The sequence below is a fragment of the Prionailurus viverrinus genome, chromosome C2 (assembly GCF_022837055.1).
Source record: "Prionailurus viverrinus isolate Anna chromosome C2, UM_Priviv_1.0, whole genome shotgun sequence".
NCBI lineage: Eukaryota > Metazoa > Chordata > Mammalia > Carnivora > Felidae > Prionailurus > Prionailurus viverrinus.
The window spans coordinates 46,261,604-46,280,877 of NC_062569.1; the positions used below are offsets into that span (position 1 = coordinate 46,261,604).

Consider the following 19,274-nt stretch of genomic DNA (forward strand, 5'->3'; position numbering starts at 1 on the left):
TGCGTGATTGGAATTATGAAAGCTGAGTTAAAACTTGGTTCTGCCATTAGTTAGCCAGGGAAACTCACCGTGGGTTGGACTTAGTTTGTTGGTGGAATGCTGTGTGTGGTGAAATGATCATTGCCCAGGTTCCTGTGATGTCATGAGAGCTGTGGTCATAAATATGAAAGCCCCTGAAGAGACAAATCAAGGGTGCAAATCAAAACCACTTGCACGTAGAGGGCAACTTGAAGGTAGTATTTGGCAAGTATGTACAGGAAATCTCTAGGAAAAATATAGGCTTTAAAAAAAACCCTTGTAGGACCTATGAAAAGTTTTCCTTGCTACTTCTTTCAAGGCTTTCCATACCTTCTCTTCTCTCCTCCAACTGTTAGACCCAGCACAGATAGCTTCCATTTACCTCTATGTTTCCAAGTGTAATGCTCTAACGTTCTTTATTGCTCCATGAATTGTTTGAGAAATTTATCAGTAAGAATTTCATTCAGTAGGGTTATAGCCAATCTGCCTGTGCATATAATTGCAGCTTAAATAATACAGTGAGGGGTAGGAGATTGATTTTATAATAAATTAACAAAATTATTTCTGACTAAATAATAACTTTTTTTCCCCAGAAACTATATTTAAGTATTTAGGTGTATACACTTCTCTTTTAGGAGGAAAGATCTAAAAACATTGAGAAAAAGATAAAATACCTGAATCAAAGGTTCTAGGATTAACAAGTGGCAGAGTCAGGACTTGAACTCTGGTCTCTCCATTCGGAAAGCCTATGTATGCCCTTTCCAGGGCTTCTTTTCTTAGCTTTGGTCCTTGACTTTGACATCAGGTCAGTCTTTCCAAAGATGCTGCTGTTGTGTAGGTATACAAGGTTTCTTTGGGTATTTCATTTGAACTCCCCCTCTACATGTCACTTAGCTTGAATACTGTCTTTCAGAGAAGTGCTGTTATTAACAGATGTCAGGGAATAGTAAAAATAAATTAGTCTTCATTTAGTAATTTAACTTCTCTTCCTGTCATTTAATGTTTTGTCAAAACTTCTCTGTAGACTTATCTCACTTGGCAAAGAATAATTAGCCAACTCTATTCCTCTTTAATTTTCCTGCCTCATTTAAAGTATAAAGGGATGGGGGCACCTGGGTGGCTCAGTTGGTTAAGCTTCTGACTTTGGCTCAGGTCATGATCTCGCAGTTCATGAGTTCAAGCCCCCTGTTGGGCTCTGTGCTGACAGCTCAGAGCCTGGAGCCTGCCTCGGATTCTGTGTCTCCCTTTCTCTCTGCCTATCCCCATCTCGTGCTCTGTCTCTCTTTCAAAAGTAAATAAACATTAAAAAATTAAAAAGGAAAAACTGTGTAGAGAAGAATCTAGTTCATAGATTCTTTTTACAATTACCATTCAAAGCAGCTGTGTCCAATACAGTGGTTATTCCAATCAGTCACCATCTCTCTCCCTCATGAGAGCTTCCCTTCCTCTATTAGACAAAAATAGTATCTCCCTCCTTGGTGCCCCTCAGCACTTTGTTCCTCTTCAGTAACACAGCCACATTGCCATGTCTTCCTCTCTCATTAGGCTATCATTTCCTTCTCGACTGTAAATTCCTCACTAGACCGTAAGTTCCTATATCTATCATTTGTAATATCTTAGAGATGGTAGATATCCCAAGTATTAGCCTAATTAAATTATATGTGCAGTGTTTTTAAACTGTTTCACAGGAACTTAATTTTAACCATACACAATTTTTGGTCAGATAATTCATGGATAATAAAGAACATTAAAGCACTAGCCCAGGGGCGCCTGGGTGGCGCAGTCGGTTAAGCGTCCGACTTCAGCCAGGTCACGATCTTGCGGTCTGTGAGTTCGAGCCCCGCGTCGGGCTCTGGGCTGATGGCTCAGAGCCTGGAGCCTGCTTCCGATTCTGTGTCTCCCTCTCTCTCTTCCCCTCCCCCGTTCATGCTCTGTCTCTCTCTGTCCCAAAAATAAATAAACGTTGAAAAAAAAAATTAAAAAAAAAAAATTAAAAAAAAAAAAAAAAAAGCACTAGCCCTGATAATACGTAGAAGGAAGAAATTTGGTGCTGGGCCACAGGGTGAGAACAGAGAAAAGAAACAATGGAAGAGCTTTCAAGTGGCCACAAGGTAAAATTTTGAGGCACTAATTTGCTGAATGTATTTCAGAAATTAGGCGTAGGGAAGTGTGGGTAATTGAATCCCTTACGCTAGAGTTTTTGTTGGCACTATTAACAATTTGATAAAAACGAATCTCTGAATAATACCTCCCTTCTCTGCCTGTGGATACATGGTTGGCAGAATTTATTTTTGTGTGGAAATGTGTGTTTTGTACAGATTGTGACACGAAAAGCTCCATTGTCACCAGTGATGCTTCATCACCTTTTCCTTTCTTACATTTTTAAAAAAAAATTTTTTTTTCAACTTTTATTTATTTTTGCGACAGAGAGAGACAGAGCATGAACGGGGGAGGGGCAGAGAGAGAGGGAGACACAGAATCGGAAACAGGCTCCAGGCTCTGAGCCATCAGCCCAGAGCCTGACGCGGGGCTCGAACTCTCGGACCGCGAGATCGTGACCTGGCTGAAGTCCGACGCTTAACCGACTGCGCCACCCAGGCGCCCCCCTTTCTTCCATTTTTATTGCCTTTGTCACTTCTATTGTGAATTCACTGAGATGCCCAGCATGATTTTTAGACCCCAGGTCCCACTTGGACTTCTGTACTGCAGTTAATAAAAAAAATATTTTTAAAGAGCATTAACTTCTTAATACCAAAAGCATTTTGATAGGTGGGGGCTGTTGCTAGCAAAGGAAATCAGAGAACATATGGTGAAAAGCTGTGCTTTTTGTACAAACCCTGGGTAGGACTGGACAGGGCAAAATTCCAAGGTAAATGAAACGGGCCTGAACACTTCCCTTAATTCCCTCACCCCAGGCAGCCAAGATAGCTCCAAACATTGCTTTTCACCACCCATTCCTCTCCTTACTTTGTTCTTTTTTTTTTTTTTTTTAACATTTAATCATTTTTGAGAGAGAGAGAGTGTGAGCAGGGGAGGGGCAGAGAGGGAGGGAGACACAGAATGCAAAGCAGGATCCAGGCTCTGAGCTGTCAGCAAAGAGCCTGATGCAGGGCTCAAACTCAAGAATCACAAGATCATGACCTGGGCCAAAGTCAGATGCTCAACCAGCTGAGCCACCCAGGCGCCCCTCTCCTTACTTTGTATCACCATCACCACATCTTTAGCCTCACAAATAGATCTGACTGATTTCTTCACTCTGAAGTATCCTTGTTAGGTTATGATACATAAACACTATTAGAGATTTTTAAATAAATAAAGCCTATAAAAGTTTTAAACCAATAGATGAATATCTGTGGAATACGGGGCGTGAAAGAGCTTTTTGAAGAACCTTTTTTTGGACAGTATCAGGCCTCCAACCAAAATTTGCCTTCACACTGGAAGATGATAACTTGAACTTCTCTGAAGGAAGTATATAATTTGGAAGAAAATTCTGAAAGCATAAAGTTCACATGGGGAAAACTCCAGTTCTAAGGTTCTGGTGTTTATTTTGATTTTTAATTTTTCTTTGGCCATTTACTCATTTAAAATAAAACATCCCTTAAATATCTTCATTTTGGGGAAAACCTAAAACCAAAATTCTCTTCAGTGAAAGACTCTGTTGTGGTGAGGCTTGGGTAAAGAAAGGGGGATGAGGGAGAGTGTGAGTCCACTGGGAAGGGGGAACAGGAAGTGATCCTAAGAGTTCTCAGCCCAGGAGAACAAAGGTCAGCATTAGGAAAAGTTGCAGAAAGACAAAGTTACTGTCTTCACTGACCTGTGGTGATCCCCATCAGATACACGATTCTCACAGAAAACCACCTCTCAATGGCTTCACCTAAAATACTCTCAACTCGGGGATCCTACTCCTACTTACATTACTTTGAAGGAATAAACAGGAATGTTTCACAAACAACCCAGCAAAATAGGTTGAAAGAGCAGATGTTAAGTCTGAATGCCATATGTAGCTAGTTTTGGTTCTCAGAAGACCAAACACTACCTAACATCAAGCATTTTCAGCCTTATTAATAATGTAACATTGTGCCATCTCCACCTTGTCAGTGTTAGGAAGGAAGATCTGACCTGCATTAAAGTTCCTTTGACTTTGTACACAGAAGTCTCCTTCTGTTTTCCAGAAGATCAATAAAATTTAGAGGTAGATTTCATATAATATTTTTTCATTCTAAAGAAGCATTTAGATGACTTAAAGGGCTTCACTTAAATTTTGCAAAATCATGCAGGTTTGGGCTTCTTATTTCTTTTTGTTCATTAATTTAACAAATACTTCTTGAGTACTTACTATGGGCCAAGTATGGTAATAAATTGTTGGAGGGAGAAAGTTCTAAGGAACTTCATAGTTTGGAGGAGAGGATAGTTTCATAAAGGAGACAAAGCTCTGAAGGATGAGACAGATGGAGCCAGGACAGGCTTTACTGAGGAGTCTTCTCAAGAAGGATCTAGAAATTAGCCAACAAGGCATTCTGGGCAGAAGGGCAGCATCTGCACAGACTTCATGTTGTAACATCATAGCAAATGCAAACAAATGTATTTAGCACAATTTTACTTGGCAGCTGACTTTCTGTCACCAGCTGGAGCAACATTGGATGGTTGTGGTGGCTTTTGTATTTGATCTTCTATATCATAAAGTTTGACAATGTTGGTGGGTTTTGAGCTTTTGCTTTTACCTCTTGGTTAAGTTGGTGGTCCCAAGCTTTAGCATGCAAAAGAATCAGCCCGAGTTTGTTAAAAGTGCATGACTTGGGCCCTATTCCCAAAGACGCTGATTCAGTAGGTCGGAGTGGGGCTTAGAAACCTGTAGTTTTACAAGCTTTCTAGTGATTTTGATCAAGGTAATCAGAAGATTACACTGTGTGATACACTAGGTTAGGGCAGTTAGAGAGTACTGACACTTGTGTTTCTGATTTAGCCTTTTATTTGCAGAAGGAGAAAGTGAAAAAGAAGGTTGCTAACAAGTGTAAAAAATAGAAAAATGAAGATAATTTGTAAAAGAATTACAAATTGTTGGCCAGCAGGGATCTAACCATCCGGGGATAAGCTGCTGATTATTTGAGGCTGGGAGGGGGTGTTAAGAGGAAGGTATATAGTAGATTATAAAAGCAATCATGCTATTTAATGTTGTGGAAATCTCAACAGAAAAACAGGCTGCCGTATTCAAAGGTAAAAACACCTTTTTTCACAAATATATTAAGGGTGACCAATGACAAGGAGAAGGGTGGTTAGATTGTGCTGATAGTCTATTTGGACATTAAATAAAAGGTTGGCTATGGAAGCTTTTTTTACTGTGTTGGGACAGCATCTCTGCTTGTTCAGTTCTGAGAACCATATTTTTAGGTTTATTTTCTCACCATGAGAGAAATTGCAACTCACAAGGCCCTGTGGATTTTTGGGACCTGTTTGTACTGAAACAGTAGAGATAATCTTGCTGTTACAGTATCCTAATATTGTTTAACTGCTGCTAACATCATTACTCATGATGCTGCATCATCCGTTGTGACTCCCATAAATATTGGCTTTCACTGACTCTCCTACATTATTAATCTGCACTTTTCACTGCCATGTATATATTTGTGATGAATACAAATACACATGTTACCCAGAGTATGCAGAAAAATGTGAGAACGGTAATTTATTTTCTGCCCATGTTACATTTACCGACTGGAATTTTACATTTCAACTAAACAATACATCCTCTAACCATACCTTCTGAGCGTATTCTCCCTTTCAGTGAGGACTGCACCTGTTCCTTCCACATGTTGACACTACTAGGGAGGAGAGATGTGTGTCCCAAGGTCAGGGCAGAAGGGCAGTTCCACAAGAAAGGTCCATTCCTTATTTGTCATGGAAGAAAACTGACCCAGGAGATCTCGCTTTCACCATAACAATGTGAGGCAAGCAAGGATAGCCATGAGAAGTCCCATTGACATTGCAGAGCCACAGTCTCTAGAGTCCCTGGGGCTGAATGTAAGATACAGATACCAAGGAAGGAGTGGTGTGACTGTTCCAGGTGTCAGTGTTGGGGACACACATGGTAAAAGGCCACTGCCCTCACTGTCCTCAGGTGCTGTAAACAGAAAGTAGGCACTATGGTTGAAATACAGACAGGCAAGAGATGATGCAAGACATGTGGCTCAAGGCCATGTTGGCAGTGGACTGTCAGTAGCCCTGAGCCTGGATCTTAACCTGTGAGTGAAGGAAGAGTCACCCAAGTCAGCCATTTTGTGGCCCACTCGAATGAGATTCTAAGAAAGAAATACTGTACTAGTCTGAACGAGTGACCCACTTGTCAGGTCCTTGTCCTGGAACTCATGTCTGGGATGTTCTTGTACAACCTATAAATGTGAATTCTGAAGTTCCTCAGGATCTAGTTGACCCCAATTCAGGATAGAGAGCTGGAAAGCATTCAGAAGAGAAGAAACAGGGTTCCAGACCCACATCGTTATTCATCTTGACTCAGGGCATTTTTTCCCAGGCAGTATTGCAGGACCTGATTGGTCCCAGGCACTTGAGGGGAGTTTAGACAACTTTGAAGAAGGCATGCCCAAGTAGAGGCCCTCCTTACCCATATCTGCCCAGGTTCTTAATTGCAATTCCACTGCTTAAGAGCTCTATGATGTTAGATAAGTTGCTTAAGCCTAAGTTTTCTCATAAGTGAAATGAGGATGATACCTTACAAAGGTTTTGTGAAAATTATATGAGCTAATTTATAAAGTGCTAACATATGGTAAGTGCTTAGTAAAGTTGACTATTGCTAGCTATTCTTAACTCATCAGGGATGTGGCTGGGGTCTGACCTAGTTGGTGGGTGTATGAATAACTTGCTAGAGGTGCCTGGGTGGCTCAGTCGATTAAGTGTTTGACTCTTTATTTCAACTCAGGTCATAATCTCAGGGTTCTGAGATCAAGTCCGGCATTGGGTTTGGTGCTGACATGGAACCTGCTTGGCATTCTCTCTCTGTCCCTCCCCCTGCTCACATTCTCTCTCTCTCTCTCTCTCTCTCTCTCTCTCTCTCTCTCTCTCTCAAATAAGTAAAAATTAAAAAAATAAATAACTTTCTCTACTCCAGGAAATTCTTGTATATCAAAAGTAACATTTTTTTCTGATTATAAAGGTAATTATTTTAGAACATTTGAAAAACAGACAAAAGCATTAGTTTATTCAACCAGTATTTATTGAGCACCTACTCTGAGCTGTAGCACTGGTTTTACACACAGGTGATCCAGCAGTGAGCAAAAGATAAAGTCCCTCTCCTTTAAAGGGGAGGTTAGAATAAAATACACACACACATATGTACATATAAACATACAAATTATATATACTGTGTTATAGTATGTCTGATGATGATAAGTGCAAATTAAAAAAATAAAGCTGGACAGGGGAAGGTAGAATGCCAGGAAGCTTGCATGTAGGAGTTATAAATATGGTGGTCAGGATAGGCCTCACTGAGAAGGTGATACTGGATCAAGTTCCTGAAAAGATCTGGAGGAAGATCATTCCAGGCAGAAGAACAGTAGGTCCAAGAGTCCTGAACAGAATTGTGCCTGGCACATGAGAACACCTACATGGAAGCCATGCTGCTAAGGTAGAACAAGCGATGAACAGGGTGATAGCAGTGTGTGAAGACAGAAAGGCACGGGGTGGAGCAATGCAGATAGCGCAGGGTCTTGTAGATTCTTACAAAGATCTTGGCTTTTGTTCTGATTAACATGGGAAGCTATCGTTGAGAGGCCTTGCCCTCCATGTGGTTCTTGCACTCCTACATGTCTTGTAAGCATGCCAAGAATGGAAAGCCTTGAGCATTCTTTACCACTTCCCAGGGTCCTGTTTCTAATAAGGCGCCTTAAGGGATGAAGTGCTATCTTCTTTCCGGACAAAGAGCAGGCTTGCCAAGGGCTTGTTTTAATATGGTGGGTTTCTTGAGCTCAGTGTTCCTCTGCTATAATGCAACCCATTGCATATACACATGACCATGTAGGCCCATTGTGTCACCCTCATGAAATCTGGGGCACATGAGGAACTGGAACAAATATGCTGATGCTCATTCTACTTGCCAGTTTAGGGTAATAAAATCTTTATTTTGGATCCAGGAGTCTTGTGTCTTCTGCCAGCATCTGTGAAACAGTAATAGGTCAATTTGTCAACTTGTAAGTAGGGTAACATCAGATCCCAGACACTTCAGTTTTTGGAAGCGATTGTAAAGTTTTCATCAGTAAAATGGGATAACCTGACATGTTTTGAAAAGGGTCATTCTGACTGCTCTGTGGACTGTAGACTTAGGGGTGAAGGAGAAAACAGGGAGACCACAAAGGAGACAAACACAATAACCAGGTGAGAGGAAGAAAAAAGGAGGTAGGTCGGATTAGGGTGATTTTGTGGTCCCATTCTGGTTATATTTGGCCAACCAAGTTTTCTGACCAATTGGATGTAGTTTGTGAGAGAAAGGGAATAAAATTGAAGACAAGATTTGGCTCAAGTATTTGCCTTTTGCAAGATGTTTTGTTTTCTTTTGTTTTAACTGAAATGGAAACAAAGGGGAAGGATTTTGGTGAAGGGCTAGAAATTAAATGGCTTTTTCGTGTGTTATATGTGAGCTTCTTAGTGGACATTTAAACAGATATTGAGTGAGTAGTTAGGTATGGAAGTCTAGAGTTCAGGACAGAGGTCAAGACATATAAGACTATAAGATGAAAAAATACCACCTTAATCCCACTTACCAGAGAAAGACCCTGTTTGTATGTTTGTTTACTTTCTCTTAGTCTTTTTATGCAGCCACATTATTTGAGCAAAAGGAGTATTCAGAAAAAAATGCAGGAGCTTAGCCAGTGGCAGTGACGTTTATCTCTTAATTTGATTTGGAAAGACATTGTTCAAACTTGAAAATGATGGAGAGTCACTTTTTCATAGTGACAGAAATGCAAAATTTGAAATGATTTGGCAGAGTGTCCCCTGGGGCTACATTGCAGATGTTTTGCCAGATGGATTTGGCTGTGCCTGTAGCTGCTACTCTGTCAGTTGCGTGACTTTTTACCTGGAATGGACTCTGTGACTTAAAACACACAGCTTGTTGACCACAACTCTTGCAATTAAAACCAGAAACGGGCAGTTGTAGAAACTGCCGGACAGGGAGGAAGTGAATTTTCTCTATCCTAATTCACATACTGCCAGCTTGTGCCACAGACATCATCCTGTTGTGGATTTTTAAGTGAAATTTTTTTCAGTAGAATTCAGATCCTGAGAGTGAAAGTTCAATCTAGAAATTGTGAAACAACAGTTATTCTAGACCCCTGATAGGGGTCAGCATGGCCTTTCCTAACTGTTCATGTTTGTTACCATGTGGTTGCTTCACAGCATGGTGTTGTTACTGGACCCCAAGACCAGGTTTTTGAGTCTCTATGTCATAGAAATGAACACTGAACTTGAGAGAAAGAAAGCAGATGGAGTATATTAGGGATAGCATTTATACAAGGGAGCGGACAAGAAAGAAGAATGTTGCTCTCCCTGAAGGGGTAGCATGCAAAACTTATAAAGGCCCTTTTCTGGAGGGTGAAGGGCTTGGAGTGGGAAAACATCCTTCAGTCCTATGGCCATTATCTTGTGGCCATTAGTTTTCAGTGGGCATGAGACAATCACAGGATGCCTTTTCCATGATTTCCGTGGTCAACATTCTTTCAGGGCTCCTGGAAAATAGAAATATTTGTGCAAGCAGGCTTCACATTGTTACTTCTAATTTTGCCCAGACAACCATTACTCCCTCACATCTATTATCTCTCATTTGTTCTTTTTCCCAGAAGGAGGTACTTGTCTGTAAATGTATGAAAACTTTTAACCCTTGTCTCAGACCATTGGCTTTGCAAGGAGTTAAGTCCCTCTTGCTTTCCTATACTATCACAGTGTGATTGCCATGGTTCTTAAACTATGCCTGGGTCAGAGTCCCATGAAAGCTTGTTAAAACACAGATTTTCAGGCCCATCACTCCAAAGTTTCAGCTTCAGTAGACCTGACGTGATGCCTAGGAATCTGAATTTCTAATAACTTCCCAGGTGATGCTGCTGCTGGTCTGGAGACCACCCTTTGAAGACCATTAGTTTAATGGTTAAGAATAAGGACCTTGAGGGTGCTTAGGTGGCTCAGTCATTAAGCATCTGACTTCAGCTCAGATCATGTCACAGTTCGTGAGTTCAAGCTCTGCATCAGATGATCTTGAGCTCTGCTTCTCTCTCTCTCTCTCTCTTTCATATATGGCTTTTATGATCTCAAGGTATGATCTTTCTATCCCTACTTTCTTGAGGGTTTTCATCAAGAAAGGATGCTGTATTTTGTCAAATGTTGTCTCTTTATCTATTGAGAGGATCATATGGTTCTTGTCCTTTCTTTTATTGATGTGATGTATCACATGGATTGTTTTGTGGATATTGGACCAGCCCTGCATCCCAGGTATAAATCTCACTTGGTCATGGTGAATAATTTTTTTAATGTATTGTTGAATCTGGTTGGCTAGGATCTTGTCAAGGATTTTTGTGTTCATGTTCATCAGGGAAATTGGTCTACTGTTCTCCTTTTTAGTGGGATCTTTGTCTGGTTTCGGAATCCAGGTAATGCTGGCTTCATAGAAAGAGTTTGGAATTTTTCCTTCCATTTCTGTTTTTTGGAACAGCTTCAAGAGAATAGGTGTTAACTCTTTAAATGTTAGGTAGAATTCCCCTGGAAAGCCATCTAGACCTGGACTCTTGATTTTGGGGAGATTTTTGATTACTAATTGGATTTCTTTATTGGTTATATACGTCCATTCAAATTTTCTATTGCTTCTTGTTTCAGTTTTGGTAGTGTATATGTTTCTAGGAATTTGTCCATTTCTTTCAGATTGCCCATTTTGTTGGCATATAATTGCTCATAATACTCTCTTATTACTGTTTTTATTTCTGCTGTGTTGGTTGTGATCTCAGCTCTTTCATTCTTGATTTTATTTATTTGGGTCCTTTCCTTTTTCTTTTTGATCAGACTGGCTAGTGGTTTATCAATTTTGTCAATTCTTTCAAAGAACCAGCCTCAGGTTTCATTGATCTGTTCTGCTTTTGGGTTTTGATAGCATTGATTTCTGCTCTAATCTTTATTATTTCCTGTCTTCTGCTCGTTTTAGGTTTATTTGCTCTTCTTTTTCCAACTCTTTAAGGTGTAAGGTTAGGTTGTTGATCTGTGACCTTTCTTCCTTCTTTAGGAAGGCCTGGATTGCTATATACTTCCCTCTTATGACTGCTTTTGCTGCATCCCAGAGGTTTTGGGCTGTGGTGTTACCATTTTCATTGGCTTCTGTGTACTTTTTAATTTCCTCTTTACCTTCTTGGTTATCCCATTCATTCTTGGGTAGGATGGTCTTTAGCCTCCAAGTATTTGTTATCTTTCCAAATTTTTTCCTGTGGTTGATTTCAAGTTTCACAGTGTTGTGGTCTGAAAATATGTACAGTATGATCTCATTCTTTTTGTACTTGTTGAGGGCTGATTTGTGTCTCAGTATGTGATGTATTCTGGAAAACGTTCCATGTGCACTGGAGAAGAATGTATATTCCACTGCTTTAGGATGAAATGTTCTGAGTATATCTGTTAAGTCCATTTGGTCCAGTGTGTCATTCAAAGCCATTGTTTTCTTGTTGATTTTCTGTTTAGATGATCTGTCTGTTGTTGTAAGTGGGGTGTTGAAGTCCCCTACCATTATTGTATTATTGTCAATGAGTTTCTTTATGTTTGTGATTAATTCATTTATATAGTTGGGTGCTTTCACATTTGGAGCATAAATGTTTATAATTGTTAGATCTTCTTGGTGGATAGACCCCTTGATTATGATATAATGCCCTTCTTCATCTCTTGCTACAGTCTTTATTTTCAAGTCTAGATTGTCTGATATAATTATGGCTACTCTGGCTTTCTTTTGGTGACCACTAGCATGATAGATAGTTCTCTATCTCCTTACTTTCAATCTGAAGGTGTCTTTAGGTCTAAAGTGGGTCTCTTGTAAATAGCATATAAATGGGTCCTGTTTCTTTATCCATTCTGTTATCCTATAATTTGATTGGAGCATTTACTCCTTTGATGTTTTGAGTGAGTACTGAAAGATGAATTTATTGCCATTATGTTGCCTGTAGACTTGGAGGTTCTGGTGGTGCTCTCTTTTCCTTTCTAGTCTTTGTTGCTTTTGGTCTTTTTTTTTTCTTCCCGTCTTCTCTCCCCTCAGAGAGTCCCCCTTAAAATTTCTTGCAAGGCTGGTTTAGTTGTTATTAACTCCTTTAGTTTTTGTTTGTCTGGGATACTTTTTTTTTTTTTTTATAGGGATCTCTCCTATCATTTTGAATGACAGCCTTGCTGGATAAAGAATTCTTGGCTGCATATTTTTGCAATTTAGCACATTGAATATATCCTGCCACTCCTTTCTGGCCTGTCAAGTTTCTGTGGATAGGTCTGCTGCAAACCTGATCTGACTTCCGTTGTAGGTTAAGGACTTTTTTTCCTTTGCTGCTTTCATGATTCTTTCCTTGCCTGAGTGTTTTGTGAATTTGACCATGATATGCCTTGTTGATGGTCGGTTTCTGTTGACTCTAATGGGAGTCCTCTGTGCTTCCTGGATTTTGATGTCTGTGTCTTTCACTAGGTTAGGGAAGTTTTCCACTATGATCTGCTGACATAACCCTTCTACCCCTTTTTCTGTCTCATCCTCTTCTGGGACCCCTGTAATTCTGATGTTGTTCCTTTTTAATGAGTCACTGATTTCTCTAATTCTTGAATCATGCTCTTTTGCCTTGGTCTCCTCTTTCTTTTCTGCTTCATTGTTCTCCATAAGTTTGTCCTCTATATTGCTGATTCGCTGCTCTGCCTCATCCATCCTTGCTGCTGTGGCATCCATTCAAGATTGCAGCTTAGTTACAACATTGTAAAATTTCATCCTGACTAGCTTTTATCTCCACAGAAAGGGATTCTAATCTGTTTTCAACCTCAGCCAGTATTCTTACTATGATTATAAATTCTGGTTCAGACATCTTGCTTGTATCTGTGTTGATTAAGTCCCTGCCTGCCATTTCATCCTGTTTTTTTTTCTTTTAGGGTGAATACCTTCATTTTGTCATTTTAAAGGAAGAAAAGGGATTAATAAGGTAAAAAAAAATTAAACAAAAACAACACAAAAAATCTGATAAACAATGCTAGATCCTAGATGTGTTCTGGTCTAGTTGAAAGGAGCTTGATAAATTAGAGATAAGGGGGAAATATGAGAAAATTAAAAAAAGGAAAATACCTGAAAATTTGAAAAAATGAATACAGTGAAATAGAATACAATGAAATTATGGAAGTAAAAAAACAGAATTTGAAAAATTTACAAAAAAGTAAACAATTGAGTAGAAAAATTAAAGAAAAATATTTTTGGTAGAAATGGAAAATTATAATTTTTTTTCTTTCTATATTCAAGAATAAGAAAAAAAAATTGAATAGATGGACCAGCAAACAGACTGAAGTATGATTGAAATTACATCAGTTTTCCCTAGAAGTCCAACTAGGAAGCACTTTATAGTGTGTAAACTAAACTGGCAGAAAGACTTGTGTTGGTCCCGAAGAGCAAGGTTGGCCCAGTTGGGCAGGGCTTATTGTAACAGCTCCATTCTCCACTGGAGAGCGCTGCTTAGCTTACTGGGGTGGATTGTGGTGGTGCCTGTAGGTTGTAGGTGTGTATACGCATGTGCAGGGAGGGTGAAAATGGTGTCACCTAGCCACTCAGTCTCTAGTATCAGAACTCTGTGCTCTCCCCAACAGGCAATTGAGCACCCCTCCTTTGTCTTCAGCTTCCGTCCACTCCCCGCTTTTACAATGTCAGTGACCAAGCTGTCAGGTTGCCAGGCGGCACCTCTCTCCTGAATTTTATCTGAGATGAGGCTGTGTTTCACAACCCTTCACTTCTGAGGGACTGTGGATTTGATTCACTCAGACCTTCTGGGGGAGGGTCTCACTGAGCAATGGCTGGGTGCCAGCCTGCCTCCTGGAATGTTCGGGACACCACACTGTGGCCAATGCCCAGAGACTGCAGCTGGGTGCCAACCCACCCCAGAAAAAGTTCATGCAGTAGTGTAGCAGCAACGTTTCAGGATTTATGGAAAATCACAACACATTTTGTGCCAGGCTTCCCCCTTAACATCCTTGTTCCAGCACCAGCAAATATGGTGGTTCTCAGGGGTCCACTGGGACCTTTGCCTGTTGTGGGGGTGCTGCACAGCCTCTACCAAATTTTCTTCCAGCAGGGAAACTGCCTCTCCCCATGTGACTTGAGGACCCAAGAACTTCCCTCTCTGCTCCTGGGGGTTCGCCCTTCCCACGAGAGCACTGCCAGGTATCGAGCTGCAGAGTTTGAGACTGAACTCCTCCTGTTTATGGAATCTTAATGGAATTTAAACCCTCTCCTCCATCCCTTTATTTTTTAGTCCCTTGCGTATTCTTTCTCTTCTGTCCAGCTGCTTTTGGGTGGGGGGATGCTTTCCATACTCTCCTACCATCTCCGTTCTCTCTCTGCAAGCAAAAATAGCTTCCTACCCTCTGCAGCTTCTCTCTCCCCCAGTTCACCTCTCTGTGCCATCTACTTGCTGAGTTCTCTGGTTTAGGTTGTGCAGATCATTGTGTTAATCCTCAAATCAGGTTTCCAGGTGTGCAGGATGGTTTAGTGTTGATCTGGCTGTATTTCAGGGACACGAGCTGCAAAAAAAAAAAAAAAAAAAAAAAAAAAAAACACGACAAAAAACTTCCATGGTGTTCCAATATCTTGGCCCCTCCCCCCGACTGCCCAGATTCAAATCATGGCTTCATATTGGGTAAGTTACTTAACCTCTCCATGTCTGGTTTCTATAAGGATATAATGAGGGTAATGAGAGTATCTACTTTATTTTTTATTTTTATTTTTTTTAAGTTTATTTATTTTGAGAGAGACAGCATGAGTGGGGAGGGGCAGAGAGAGTGACAGAGAATCCCAAGCAGGCTCTGTACTATTAGCACAGAGCCTGACACAGGGCTCAAACTCATGAAACCATGAGATCATGATGTGAGCTGAAACCAACAGTCAGACACTCAACCCACTGAGCCACCCAGGTACCCTGAGAGTATCTACTTTATACGTGCACTGTGAGGAATAGATAAATTGATGAATATAATGTACTTAGAAGAGAAGCTGGCACACAGTACATATGTTTGTTATTCTCATTAAGATAACCTTGAAATAGTGATTTTCAGTTTCTGGAAAAAGTATCCTTTTATTGTCCATAATTTTTGCTTAATGTTTACACTGAGGGCACAATGGGAGATAAGAACAAATTGCATGAAACAAGGTAAGTGGTAGGTAAAGAACTTGAGAAAAATCCAGCTACATGAACATTTATTCATGACCTGCCTAAAAATTTGAAAAAGCCAGGTCTAAATAAAGTGAATTTGCTTCTCTTTTCACCCCCAACTCATGATGATGACTATAGAACAGCAACACACATGTGTGTGCATTGCATACACACGCACACAAGATGAGACTTCTGCCTTTTGCTTCTGAACTGTTCATACTGTGATCATTTAGTCATTTGTTCCATAAACTTCCTTTTATCCTATGGTTAAAGTGACTGGCTTCACTTCAAGACCAGGTTAAGTAATTCTTTGGCTGTCTTATCCCTGAGGCCTTGGCTCAATCATCCCAAAGCCAGGAAACCTTGCACATTGAGTTCCAGTAATAATTTCAGTGTTTATAATATTTCATGCAACTTTCTGAATACTGCATGCAGTGATGTGTAGTTTAAATGAGCCCCCAGATTTAGGTTCCCTGTGTATGTTTGTCTTCTTTATCCCCCTCACACAAAACTCAGGGTTGCTCTAAGAGTTGTGAACTACAGTGAAAACTTAAAACATGGATAGGACTATCTTGATGGTTCTCCAAATGCTATGGAGTTCTTCATGGCTCATTGTGCCTTTTGACATAATTCTGGGGAAAATTCAGTATCCACATGGACCGATACAACCCCTTAGGAATTCCTTCAGCTTCCTACATCCAGAAATTTTTCTTCATTCAATTTGAGCCACCCATTTTCATGCCAATACTCTGAACCTTTAAACAATTATAATTGTTTTATCTCTGAAACCTTCCATGCTGACATTCCATCTTTTGGTCACAACTTTTTACACATTTAAGTTGCTTTTCCATTGCATTGTGGAATTAATTGTTACTGCACCCCCCTTTTCTCAGCTCCCTCATGTCCTTCCCTCTCCAGCCTGGACCCTATAGTCAATCATTCTGACCAACTTTCCCGTAGCCCCTCAAGCCTTTTCTCACCATTACTGCCAGTTTTCAACCCAGGGCCCACTGAGCAATCCTTTGTCCCTAGGTTGTCAAGTGCTGAAGGAAGTACATAAGTGGGTTTAATTGGTGTCATTGCAAACTTGTGGCTTACGTTTTTGGATGAACCATTTTTAGGGCATAAATGCAGGCATGGGCTGTCATTTGTGGGAACTGTTCCATGTCATGCTACAGGGAAGGAGCAGCAGGGCTTTATTTATTTAGTGATGACTAATACTTCTCCAGAGGAGAATTCTAGGGAGGTAGCTAATGGAACAATAAAATTAGTCACACAAGGAAAAATAACTTTGGACATTTAATAAAACTTAATGTTTTCACTGCCAAAATTTCTTCTGCCCCTACACTTTTTGGAATTCAATCTGACAATTGCAACCTTCTCTGGTTGCATTCTCTGGTTTCTTATGTGTTTGTTGCTTTTTACAACAACAGGATAATTTTTTTTAACTGTTAGAAATCAACTAATCACTTTAATACAAGCAAGAGGCTTCTTGGAGCCCAAACTTCCTACCAGTGTGTGACTTACTGAGCTCAGTGGGGTGACAGATATTTGCAGCCTTGATGTTTGTAGGCAATTACCTGAGTCCCATCTCTTTTCGACCCATATTCTCTTGATTAATTCATTTTTCCTAATGCAATTTCCAAATTAAGTCCTGATACTCTCTTTAGGATGTCCTTCTTTGAAGAATCTTGGAGGAAGTGTGGGTCCTTCCCAGGCTGACCAACCATCATCCTCATTAGCCCACAACTGAGACGTTTTTCAAGATGCAGGACTTTCAGCACTTGGTCACCCTATTTATGTCTTGTTCTTCACTATTACCCCAAACTCACACCGGAAAGGTATTCTCATGGCCTTGAAAAGCAGCATTTTCCAGGGCCAACTCACAAGGTAGCCCATTCTGCTGTGAAAGTTACTTCTAAAACTAAGTCCTTTTATGCATTTGTTAAAAAATTAATAAAACTAGTTCTTATATGTATAGTTGCAAACACCCTCTCATCAAATATTTTACTTCCTTATGCTGAGCAGACACGTCTCCATGTAAGAGGTTGGTGTCCAGTCTCATGCTCTCCACATGCCCTTTTATTCCCATGCCAATGCACCCTGCTTCCCTCCAGACATCTTCCTCAGCTGTAGGCCCATCAAGGAAGAATGAAAATGGGGTGTCAGCATGGTTTGTCCATCGCTTCTAGTCTCTTCAGTCTCAACCTGTGACTTTTAGTCCCTATCACCTGAGCCTGTCTTGATAGTTACTAATTTTCCTATGACAGGATTGTTGAGTATGCCTTATGGAGCCATGGCACTCATTTTGAAAGAACTGCATCCCGCTCCAAGTCTGATGTAGCACACATTGTCTCTCATTATATCCATCACCTTTTAGAGGTGTGTGACCCAAGTCATTCATTAAAAACATGTCCATTTCCTTGATTGATGATGATGTTTCCTTCCCTGTCTTTCATTGTTTTGATGTTTTTAGTGAGTCTTTAGTCTCAAGGAAACGAATGGAGGAAAAACACCTTTATGTGCTGTCTTCACTGGAACTGTTACTTTGGGAAAAAATGATCAGTTACACATTTTTCTGTTTCTTCGTAAATATTCCTTTATTTCTCTTTTTAAACATTTTTAAGTAATCTGTACACCCAATGTGGGACTTGAGCTTACAACCCCAAGATCAAGAGTTGCATGCTTTACCGACTGAGCCAGCCAGGTGCCTTTATTCTTATTTTTCTCTTGAGCACATATTGTACATTGAGGATCCACACAGATACTGGGTTTTGGGGGGAATCTATTGGGGCTCTCCTCTTAACCTGAAAACCTGGAGATGAGTTAAGCACAAATTTATTCTATTTGTTTTCATTAGTTTTCTCCATTTTTCTATTTCCTATTTCCCCATGGCAAAAAAAAAATCAAATTTTATCAAAATATAAGTGACACTTGGGAGTTCTTTGAACATTGGTGGAAAAAGTCTTTAGAAAATTCATAGTAGTCTTGTATTAAACATTTTTTCCAATCATTTGCTAGAAAAAGACAGGTTAAGAATCCAAGCTTCTCTTGATTCTAATGAAAATATTTTGTGGAAAATCAGTAAAATGTTTCTGTGCCTAAGAAACATAGGAGGTAGCATTCCCTTTCTTAGTGACTCAAAATTTCCATGTAAAGAAGATTGTGATAATTTACACTGCTTTGTGGTTTCCAGATAAACTACAAGAAAGAAATGATTCTTTCAGTATAGTTGAATATATATCTTAAATGTAATTAAGCTGTTATAATTAGAAATCTACATTTTCCCCCTTATAAATTGGAATTTTACAAATCTCCATACTAGCTTCCTAAATGTCAAATGTTACTGCACATTTATTACTACATGATGTAGTAGTAGCATTTTTTCAAAGGGTGAACTCTCCTCTGTAACAAGACTTAAAACCAATGATTCAAGCTGTGTTAACAGAACCGAAGGTTTATTTTATTTGACTACTATGACATTGGGCAAAAGCAAGTGAGGAAAACTTTGTAACACTAGGTTGACTCTGAGACTGCAAAATTGGCAAATCTAGTGGCATTAAAAATAAAAGTGAAATAGTATTTTTCCCTCAAAATTGTTTATCTTCTAATAAATCTTTCTGTGTTATATTCAATGTGTCAAACCATTTTTAAGTGTCTCCTGTGTTCCAAGTTCTGAGAATAAAAGAGAAACTCCTTCCTTGGGCGCTCACACTCATTATTCCCCATGTGATGAAGGCTACTTTGTGCTTTGGAGTTTTTTTCTTCAGTTCGTTTGTCCCCATACCTTCAACTGTATGTGCTAAAATACGATTACTAGATTTGTGCTAGACATATAGCTTTTTGTTGGAA

The 19,274-nt window shown here is 39.8% G+C and overlaps 1 protein-coding gene and 1 long non-coding RNA gene across 3 annotated transcripts in view; one reads left to right on the forward strand and one right to left on the reverse strand.

Moving 5' to 3' along the window:
- Window positions 1-19,274, forward strand: part of LOC125175775 (arylacetamide deacetylase-like 2) — a 181,646-nt gene that overhangs the window by 64,324 nt on the left and 98,048 nt on the right. Inside the window, exon 1 of one of the 2 annotated variants that reach the window (XM_047876605.1) lies at window positions 14,820-14,909. The exons of the other annotated variant lie outside the window; for it this stretch is intronic. The gene's annotated coding sequence lies outside the window, so the exon portion shown is untranslated. Of the gene's footprint in view, window positions 1-14,819; window positions 14,910-19,274 lie in introns of those variants that run through there. 2 annotated transcript variants of the gene reach the window in all.
- On the reverse strand, window positions 14,675-14,865 carry LOC125175777 (uncharacterized). Its single transcript, XR_007155961.1, has 2 exons — window positions 14,829-14,865; window positions 14,675-14,793 (listed from the first exon to the last, which is right to left on the reverse strand). It is a non-coding gene; the product is annotated as an uncharacterized LOC125175777 (long non-coding RNA).